The sequence below is a fragment of the Sceloporus occidentalis genome, unplaced genomic scaffold (genome assembly GCF_023333645.1).
Source record: "Sceloporus occidentalis isolate IW3139 unplaced genomic scaffold, rSceOcc1.0.p SCAF_91, whole genome shotgun sequence".
In the NCBI taxonomy this organism is placed as follows: Eukaryota; Metazoa; Chordata; class Lepidosauria; order Squamata; family Phrynosomatidae; genus Sceloporus; species Sceloporus occidentalis.
Genome location: NW_028317071.1, coordinates 2,655,578 through 2,664,280, shown reverse-complemented (window position 1 = coordinate 2,664,280; position 8,703 = coordinate 2,655,578). Strand labels below are relative to the sequence as shown.

The 8,703-nt window shown below is 45.6% G+C and overlaps 1 long non-coding RNA gene across 1 annotated transcript; it reads left to right on the top strand.

Annotated features, from left to right (window-relative positions):
* The first annotated feature begins 793 nt into the window (after positions 1-793).
* On the top strand, positions 794-7,906 carry LOC149284544 (uncharacterized). The gene is made up of 2 exons (XR_016277826.1): positions 794-1,622; positions 5,676-7,906. It is a non-coding gene; the product is annotated as an uncharacterized LOC149284544 (long non-coding RNA).
* The last annotated feature ends 797 nt before the right edge of the window (positions 7,907-8,703 follow it).

Here is an 8,703-nt window from a genome sequence, read left to right as displayed (position 1 = left end):
CAGCTGTGCAAGTTCTTCGCTGCCCAAGGAGGAGCCCGGTAACAGCAGCAAACAAAGGCGTCCCTCAGGGCCTTGGAGGGGTTAGGACGAGGAGGTTTACCCACAGGTAGACTTTATGGCATGCCCCTCTCACCGGCACGACCCTCCGCGCCTTCCCCTTAGGTGTTCCTGGTCCTTCGGTTAGCCGGAATGCTGTGAACAAAGTCCGTTGGCTGCCAAGTCCCTGGACAAATGCGCAGCTGTGCAAGTTCTTCGCTGCCCAAGGAGCAGCCCGGCAACAGCAGCAAACAACGGCGTCCCTCAGGACCTTGGAGGGGGCAGGACGAGGAGTTTTACCCACAGGTAGACTTTATGGCGTGCCCCTCTCCCCGGCACGACCCTCCGCGCCTTCCCCTTCGGTGTTCCTGGTCCTTCGGTTAGCCGGAATGCTGCGAACAAAGTCCGTTGGCTGCCAAGTCCCTGGACAAATGCGCAGCTGTGCAAGTTCTTCTCTGCCCAAGGAGCAGCCCGGCAACAGCAGCAAACAACGGCGTCCCTCAGGGCCTTGGAGGGGGCAGGACGAGGAGGTTTACCCACAGGTAGACTTTATGGCGTGCCCCTCTCACCGGCACGACCCTCCGCGCCTTCCCCTTCGGTGTTCCTGGTCCTTCGGTTAGCCGGAATGCTGCGAACAAAGTCCGTTGGCTGCCAATTCCCTGGACAAATGCGCAGCTGTGCAAGTTCTTCGCTGCCCAAGGAGCAGCCCGGCAACAGCAGCAAACAACGGCGTCCCTCATGAGAGGGACATAATAATAATAATGCTTTCTTGCTTCTGTACTTTGCTTTGCAAAAGAATCAATAGTTACAGAAGGCCCATAGATTGAGCCTACAGAGTAAAGTGCAAATGGGCTATGCTGGCCCCCACTCTTTCTTTCTGTGTGTGGCAGTAGTATACACACTCACATAATCACCCCCTCCTTCCTCTGGAGGGCTCTGAATACAATGGCCTGTGTTTAACCAGCGGCCTTGAAGAGCCTAGCTTAGCCGAGTATGTATCTTACAGTTATCTCTCTGTACATTCCAAGCAAGCAAGCAAATGTAATACCAAGCAAATGTAATGCCAAAAAGACAATGTAGGACATAATGCTGTTTCGCTTTTGTGATTGGCTTACGCTAGGAAAAGTAGAGTTAGAAGGGCATAAAAGAAGATGGCAAGAGGCCCTCAGCGCTGCAGTTTTGATAACGCCCACCTTGCTGTGTGTGTGCGTGCTGCTGCCCTTGGCCAAGAAAATAAAGCGTTTTTTTATCCTAGCCAGTTCGGTCTCTTTGACTCTGCTTGTCCTCTGGCAGGCCACGGGCCTTCGGGTTTGTGGATTTCGGGTTCACCCGCTACATTTTCTGGGGGTGATCGTCCGGGATTCCCCCCTGCCATTTTGGAGGACAGAGTCAGGGAAGAGGGTGTTAGCCCCGCCATGCTGACACCACCCCGGCGGACGACGGGACTTCTGTGCAACGAGAGGGGCCCCTACTAATAACCGTTGGCAGTCTTCGCGCCGTCCGACGTGGCTGTCCCAGTGTTAGGTGCCGAACCAGGTGGCTAGGATAACCGCTTCAGGACGACCGGTGCACCGGAGGAGGAGGAGGCAAGTATGAACACAAGGGGAATGTGTGAATCAAATGTGGGAGGCTTTTGTGTGCAGAGTGCATGACCTATGAGGCTGGTACGGTTTCTGTCGCTTGCCATGATCGTCTGGGGGCACAGGCTACCAGTCTGAGTGTTCAAGTGGTTACTTCCCCATTTCCTTAAGTAACCACGAACTCCCTGTCAACCCTTGTGTGAATGGTGATTTATGTACCGCAGTTGGGAATAAAGAAAAGAAAAGGAAAGTCTAGGCTATAAAAGTCGGTCTAGGTGAGGGTGATCCGAGACCCTAGTTACCGCAATGGATATAAAGATAGGTTGTAACCTAAGGGAAACTGCAGTTAAAGTCGGTCTAGGTGAGGGTGATTCGAGACCCTAGTTACCGCAATGGGATCAGGGAAGTCAAAGGGACTGACCCCCTTGGATTGTATGTTAAAAGAAAAAGGGAAAAGGAAAAAAAAGAAAAAGAAAAAGAAAACTATTAAGACAGGCTGGTGAGGGTGCTTACCCAAGACCTAGTCTGCAATAAGACAGACTAAATCTAGTCTGCAATGGGAGGAAAAAGTTCAAAAGGCAAGGTGCCATTGGGCTAATAAAAACAGCTGTTCAAAAGACTAGGGAGGGTGCCCCAATCTAGTCTGCAAGGGTTAATGGAAAATCAAAAACTGGAGGCAAGACGTCTTTGGATTGTATGCTAGCAAACTTTGGAGAAAAACACATTTCGGCAGGCACCGAAAAGCAGGGAAGTTGAAACAAACAAACAAACCTTTTGTATGTTAGAGTGGCCACTTTTCCCTTTAGATTCCCCCTGGCCAGCTATTGTGTCCTTGGACCTAAAACCTATAAAGAAAGTGTTAGCCTTTACAGCAAAGTACCATCCAGATCAATACTACATTAATGCATGGTACAATGTTGTAAAAGAAAATCTGCCATGGTTAAGAACAATGTTGCATGGTAGTTAAAATACAAACTACATGAGAAAAATCTACAATTCTGTGATTCTTCATGTGCTAAAGACATGGAGACCAATTGTGAAGGAGACTGGCAACAGTGATGCAAGTTTGCCTAAGGCAAGAGGAAGATTCAAAAACAAAACAACAACAGAGAGGGTTCTCGAGTTTTGTGATCTATGGGCCAGTGAATGAGAACCTGAAGGAAAAAACAGAGACTGAGTAATAAAATGCTAAGAGTTTTAATTGTAAAATAAGACCCCTTTTGTCAGCCTATTGGAAGAGATTAAAGTTTATGCAATACACTGAATAGCCAATGAGTTCTAAAATGCTCCTAGATGCCCAGTACCTTTGAAACAGACTTTGCCTGAAACTAGAAATTTGTGATGAAATTTGAAAAAGCCTATGTCCGTTTGCTCTGAGGACTGTGTCTAAAATTTAAAAAGGAGCAAACAGAAGATAAACACAGGAGCATGGGCAGAAGAAAGATTAAAAGCCTGGAGTGTTTAAAATGAAAAATGAAAGATGGGTGTTAGAGTAATTTAAAAGCACCCAAATGGACTGTATATCATATAAGAAGAAAAATCACATTAATGAAATACCAGTTTGTGTGGAAAACACTCCTGTTAAAGAAAAATATAATCCCAATCTGTGTGAGTTTAAAGGAACTATTATTATTATTAACCTTTATTTATAAAGCACTGTAAATTTACACAGTGCTATACATTATAATACATACAATATACAAACAACAAACTTCCACAGATTGAGTGAGGAAACAGATGAGTTTTGCTGTCCTAAAGTAACAGAGAACCTGGAGTAACAAAGCAGGACAAGCTTGAAATTTGGTTGTGAGAGCAGTAGAACAACCACATTTAAAGAGTAAAGACGGGTTTGCAAAGTTATGCAGAACACATGAAAGAACCAAGCATGTTTGTAAAAGGAAAGAGACTCACAAGAAGCCTTTGGATTGTGGAAATCCAGGCTGAGGAAGGGTGTATGCATGGAGGCCTGAGAGAGGAATCCTGAGAGAGAAATCCTGAAATATAATACAGAGCACACAGCCAACCACCCAGAGAAAAGCAGGAGACAATGAGGAAATAAATGGGACAGGATTGCTAACAGCTTTTTGGGAAAACTTTCATTGAGCAATTTAAAAAGGAAAAGTTTCCTTCTAGAGAGCGAAGGCTTTCTTTTTTCTCCTGCCCCCCTTTATTCTTGCCATGGAGGAAAAAAAAAATACTTTCAGTTCCTCAAGGCAAGGCCAGAGATAAGACACTGTGTGCACTACAGAGAGGACAAAGAAGGTTTCTTTTAAGAAAGCATGAGAGAGAGAAAGAGCGAGTTCTCGTAATACCCTAAAAGTGAACAGTGGAGGCACTAAAGAGTCAACAAGGGTTCCAGAGCATAACAAGAGTGCTATCTTAATGAAAAAGGAGATGAAGTTACCATTGCAGAATAAGTTTTAGCTGCACTTGATAACAGCAGCAACAACAACAACAATAAAATTACAGAGAGACATCTTGCTAAGTTGAAAGAGTCTGAGAAGGATTTCTAACAAAGAAAAGCATTTCCAGACTTTAAACAGTTTTTCAGTTTTTGCTTTTTAAACTTTTGATGTTTATGAAATTCAACCACTTTTGAGAGTGTTTGGGACTGTTTGGATTTTGATTTTTGATTTTTGGGAAAAGGACATTTTTTCATCAATTTAGTGTTTTTGAGTTTTGGAGGTTGTAATCCTGAGTGAGTTTTAAATGTTTTGTAACCATACCTGGAAGAAGTTGTAGAAGGACTGAGGAATGTCTCAGCCTTGGCAGACAGAAGTTTAAGGAAATGTGAGAAGCAGATGCAGGAAAAAGCAAGTTTGCTGGCCCAGCAGCACTGAAGGAGGATGATGTGTCCCATTGGACTGGAGAGGCCAGATGAGAGTATGTGGAATGATGATGCATGAGGATGAGGAAGAAGGCGTGGATGCGGAAAGGGTGCCATGAATTCAATGCTAGAGCTCCCCTTCTATTCCGCTTCCTAGGATGTTCCTGCCATGGTAATGAGAGATGTGGAGGAAAAAGAAGACTAAAGTAGAAAACAGAATACAAGAGTCTTAGCAGACAGCTGATGGCAAGATACTGTCAAATATGGATTTTAAACCTTGCTTCTCTGGTGAAGCCACTGTATGATATGTTAAAAGAAAAACTACTAGAGTCTGCACTTTTTTTGTGGACAGGCAAACACCAAGAAGACAACTGTAGCCCACCTGTTTTAGGATTACCAGACATCAGCAGACCTAGCATCTTGGTTCCTGGAATAAGCCTGTAGCCTGTTTCAATAAAAATAGGGACCCTGTGAGCCAAAGATAGCCAGGCTGTCTCAGAAACATTGTGGCTATCTCTCTTTTGTTGGAAGAAGCTGTTAAACTTATTTATGGGCAAACTGTTAAAGTTATGAGCTCACATTAAATTCAAACCCTGTTGGAAATTTAAAGGCCTAAGTAGAAGACAAGTTTGAGATTGGAGAAATAATAATAACTTTATTACAGCCATTTGGTCAGCATAGTTAAAGACTGAGCTATGCTTAACTCAGCCACACTGTTTCCCATCCCAAAAGGCTAGGCCATCCCAACTTGGTCTAGAAGTTGTCATTTACATGTACAGCCTGTGTCACTTAGGAGAAGAGACACTGAGATATTTGACTGAACAAACTATATATATATTGACTGGCTCTCAAGTATGTGCAGAAATGCCTCCAAAGGTTGTGTGACCAAAGCCAAGTCAAAACCCCTACAAGAGACCTGTGTTACAGCCCGAAGTTGTACTTGAAGAAAATGTGCTAGGAAACTAAACTAAATTGGGTTAAGGTTTTACCAATGGCGTTGTTAAAAGTCAGGTGTACACCCACCAGGTTTTTGGGATTGTCACCTTATGAATTAGTGTTTGGCAGACCACCGTTAGCAATTCCCCAATTGCATGCAGATCCAGGAATCTTGGGTCCCAACAGGTTAGCTAAAGAAGTCCAAGCATTAGGCATTATTTTGCAACAGTTGTACAAATAACTGGGTGAAATCAGATATCCGTTCCCCTTTACTGCTTTACATTCTTTCTCTCCAGGGGACACTGTGTGGCTAAAAGATTGGAAAACGTCTACCCTGGGACCCAAGTGGAAGGGACCATTTGTGATTTTGCCGACAACTCCAACTGCAGTTAAACTGGAAGGAGTTAAACCTTGGGTCCATTACACTCTCATCAAGAAGGACCACACCCAACAGGGACCTGTGTGGACCATACAGACCAATAAAGACAATCCTTTGCAGGTAAAGATCACCAAACATCCTACAGATGGAGATGGAGGAAGTGGCAGCATCGCAACGTGAGCCCCCCTTCCGAGGTCATGATGCTAAGATCAGCCTCGAAGTAACAGGAGGAATGGCTTCCGAGAGCCATTCTGAAAGACAGAAGGGACTTATGGGAAACGAGATGTGTTGCACAATTGATGTAGAAACACAAACACAAACATTTTCATCACCCCCTCCTATATGCCCACCTTCATCCAGAGTAAGCTGCCTCACACTTAACCATATGATAATCATTTGGTTAGTTGGTTTCATAGCAATGATGTTCATATTCCCACCGAGATGTCATGGATTTTCAGAAAGTAATTCCCTTTTGGTATACTCACAGAAAATTGGGAACGCTTTAAATGTATCTGACTGCTGGGTGTGTCACCAAATGCCCCTTGACTCACACACTGGGATGCCCTTTGAGGTAGTACCATTGAACTCTGCTGAATTGGCCAAACCATATAGACCAGACAACAGCACGGGCTGGAGTTGGGTAAAGTCTGAACCCTCCACCCAAGGGTACTATAAAGTTGGTCAAAAGGCAGGACGATGGTGCTGGCAATGCAATGAGACCACAGGACCAAGAGTGGGCATCAGTAAGTGTAAAGTCAACCTAAAAATAAATGGGGCATATATCAATGGTAGCTGGGTGGCAGGATACACCTTGCAAAATCAGAATGTAAGTGGTTATTGTGTATCATGGACAGTGTCTGCATCATGTAGAAGGTCGTTCCCTGCTTTGAAAGGACATTATTTTATCTGTGGGATACGTGCATATGCCATTTTGCCTGAGAATTGGAGTGGGAATTGTTATGTAGCCACCATACTTCCAGCTATGACAATTAGAAATGAACTACCTGAGGGAATAATTAGAAATTACTGAGATTTGGAAGAAAGCAGGCAGCTTGTAAAAGATTATGCCCCAATGAGACACTGGAGAGGCCATAGAGGCCTATTGAATGCAGTATATAGACTGCAGGCGGTGGTAGAAATCATGGCAAATAAGACAGGTGAAGCCCTCATTGGTCTAGCCAAAGAACAGAAAGAAATCAGAAAAATGGTGTTGCAGAACAGGCTAGCACTGGACACCATGTTAGCCAGTCAGGGAGGAGTGTGTACACTAATAAAACAGGAGTGTTGTGTATACATCCCAGACAATGAAGAAGATGTCAGACAGCATGTCGACAGAATAGCAAAAATAGCAGAGGTTCCTCACATGGGAAAAGGATGGAATCTATGGGACTGGCTGACATCCTGGTTGCCAAACTTTGGATGGTTAAAAGGTCTGTTTGGAACAGGAATAATTGTCCTCACAATAGGGCTATTGTTATGTATGTTAGTGCCATGCTTATTGCAATGTATAAAGAGAAGTATTACTAAGACCACTGCAAGCTTTGTAGCAAAAGAAATGATGATAATGAGGGCATATGATGAACATTCATAGTGAAACTTGTTTTCACAACTTTCAAAGAGAAAAAGGGGGGAATGAGAGGGACATAATAATAATAATGCTTTCTTGCTTCTGTACTTTGCTTTGCAAAAGAATCAATAGTTACAGAAGGCCCATAGATTGAGCCTACAGAGTAAAGTGCAAATGGGCTATGCTGGCCCCCACTCTTTCTTTCTGTGTGTGGCAGTAGTATACACACTCACATAATCACCCCCTCCTTCCTCTGGAGGGCTCTGAATACAATGGCCTGTGTTTAACCAGCGGCCTTGAAGAGCCTAGCTTAGCCGAGTATGTATCTTACAGTTATCTCTCTGTACATTCCAAGCAAGCAAGCAAATGTAATACCAAGCAAATGTAATGCCAAAAAGACAATGTAGGACATAATGCTGTTTCGCTTTTGTGATTGGCTTACGCTAGGAAAAGTAGAGTTAGAAGGGCATAAAAGAAGATGGCAAGAGGCCCTCAGCGCTGCAGTTTTGATAACGCCCACCTTGCTGTGTGTGTGCGTGCTGCTGCCCTTGGCCAAGAAAATAAAGCGTTTTTTTATCCTAGCCAGTTCGGTCTCTTTGACTCTGCTTGTCCTCTGGCAGGCCACGGGCCTTCGGGTTTGTGGATTTGGGGTTCACCCGCTACACTCAGGGCCTTGGAGGGGGCAGGACTAGGAGGTTTACCCACAGGTAGACTTTATGGCGTGCCCCTCTCACCGGCACGACCCTCCGCGCCTTCCCCTTCGGTGTTCCTGGTCCTTCGGTTAGCCGGAATGCTGCGAACAAAGTCCGTTGGCTGCCAAGTCCCTGGACAAATGCGCAGCTGTGCAAGTTCTTCTCTGCCCAAGGAGCAGCCCGGCAACAGGAGCAAACAGCGGCGTCCCTCAGGGCCTTGGAGGGGGCAGGACGAGGAGGTTTACCCACAGGTAGACTTTATGGCGTGCCCCTCTCACCGGCACAACCCTCCGCGCCTTCCCCTTAGGTGTTCCTGGTCCTTCGGTTAGCCGGAATGCTGCGAACAAAGTCCGTTGGCTGCCAAGTCCCTGGACAAATGCGCAGCTGTGCAAGTTCTTCGCTGCCCAAGGAGGAGCCCGGTAACAGCAGCAAACAAAGGCGTCCCTCAGGGCCTTGGAGGGGGCAGGACGAGGAGGTTTACCCACAGGTAGACTTTATGGCGTGCCCCTCTCACCGGCACGACCCTCCGCTCCTTCCCCTTAGGTGTTCCTGGTCCTTCGGTTAGCCGGAATGCTGCGAACAAAGTCCGTTGGCTGCCAAGTCCCTGGACAAATGCGCAGCTGTGCAAGTTCTTCGCTGCCCAAGGAGCAGCCCGGCAACAGCAGCAAACAACGGCGTCCCTCAGG